General features: G+C 51.2%; 1 long non-coding RNA gene across 1 annotated transcript; it reads left to right on the forward strand.

Annotated features, from left to right (window-relative positions):
- Nucleotides 1–30: 30 nt before the first annotated feature.
- On the forward strand, nt 31–1498 carry LOC110390750. The gene is made up of 3 exons (XR_002433835.1): nt 31–282; nt 720–863; nt 1271–1498. It is a non-coding gene; the product is annotated as an uncharacterized LOC110390750 (long non-coding RNA).
- Nucleotides 1499–1518: the final 20 nt, after the last annotated feature.

The following is a 1518-nucleotide window of genomic DNA, read 5'->3' on the forward strand; positions in this document are numbered from 1 at the left end:
TGAGTAAAGTCAGGCCTCTCAGCTTAGAGCTGCTCTGCCTGCACGGGGTTGCTTGTGGACGTAAACGGTTTCCCTGTGCCGGCGTCAGAGGACTTTCCCTTTGGCTCTGGAGGAGAATGTTCCGCAGTCTTTGGTTCAGCAGCTCCGATCCTGAAAGTGCTGTCTTCAATATTCCGCCTCTCTTGTTGTTCTTGTGACAGGTTGGGTTCTTCCCGAGCGAGTGTGTGGAACTGATTAAGGACAAAGTTCCGCAGTCCCTCATCGATTTGGTGCCAAAGCCAGGTACGTATGTTCCATTTGATGGTGAAAGGAAGTAACATGGAACGTTTTGTGCGTGCGTTCCGTGTCTAACACCTCCTTTTTCAATCCCATGTTGTACTCTGCGTTGATCATCCTTTATGCAGACCATGCAGGCCTGTGAAGTCAGATAGTTGGTTCGCTGCTATTCTTGTTGTCTGTTTTCTCTTCTTTAATGATGGTCATTGATGATAGGTTGAGCAGCAAGATAAGCCTGAGGACTGCTCTAAGCTGCATCGGAAGGTGCAGAGATTTGGCCAAATGCGACTGTGTTTAGGACTGGACTTGGGAAGATCCGTTTTTGTCTGTAACTGTTGGAAATGGTCTTCCAGTTTTTAGGTGCTCTGTAGAATGAGTTCTGCTTTGCCTTGTCCAACCGAGCCAAACCTGAACTGAACTGGTTTCTTCCTGTTGTTGTGCAGTGTCGAAGAAACACGGCAAGATCATCACCTTCCTTCGTTCACTCGTGAAGGCCCGCATAAAGAAAGCGGAGCAGCGGGAGACGGTGAAGGAAAGGGTGTTTGGATGTGACCTGGCCGAGCATCTTCTCCACTCTGGCCACGATGGTAAGGAACAGCCCGTTCTTGGGATCTTCCTCTGCTGGCAATCTACAGGTTAAGGAGAGATCACATCTAGCAAGGGGCAGGTTGATAGCCGTGTAGAAATGTGGGATGGGACCCGATGGCTGAGAGAGAAATGGATGGATATTTTTGGGATAGGGAAATGAACTTCATGACCTAGTATTCGTGTGGGAGCTGCGATGGGACTCGCGGTGTCTCTGGCTTTGCCAGGCTTCCTTTCTGCAGGCTGATTGGTAGGCCGTGGCGTTTCTTGACATCTGTGGCAGCTTTCTCCTCTAAGGAAGAGCTAAGCAGTAGGCGGTCTGCGCTTGCTGGATGGGATCTGCCAAGAGCGCAGCCTGAAGCAGGACTTGAAGCCCAAGCTCAACTAACGGCTGGCACTTGTTCTGTAGTCCCCCAGGTCGTCAGGAGCTGCGCGGAATTCATTGAGCAGCACGGCGTGGTGCGGGGGATATACCGGCTGTCCGGCGTCGCCTCCAGGATCCAGAAGCTGCGGTAAGAGTGCTGCGAGTGGCAGTCAGTTGTCAGACTAAGTGTGAGAAGGTCTTGGCAAAAAGGAGAGGTCTCCTTTTGGAAACTTGTCATCTGGCATGGCTCCCGTGGCATTGGTGACTGTTTCTTTTCCCCTGTCAATCAGGAA

This window comes from Numida meleagris, unplaced genomic scaffold (assembly GCF_002078875.1).
Source record: "Numida meleagris isolate 19003 breed g44 Domestic line unplaced genomic scaffold, NumMel1.0 unplaced_Scaffold1819, whole genome shotgun sequence".
NCBI classification, from domain to species: domain Eukaryota; kingdom Metazoa; phylum Chordata; class Aves; order Galliformes; family Numididae; genus Numida; species Numida meleagris.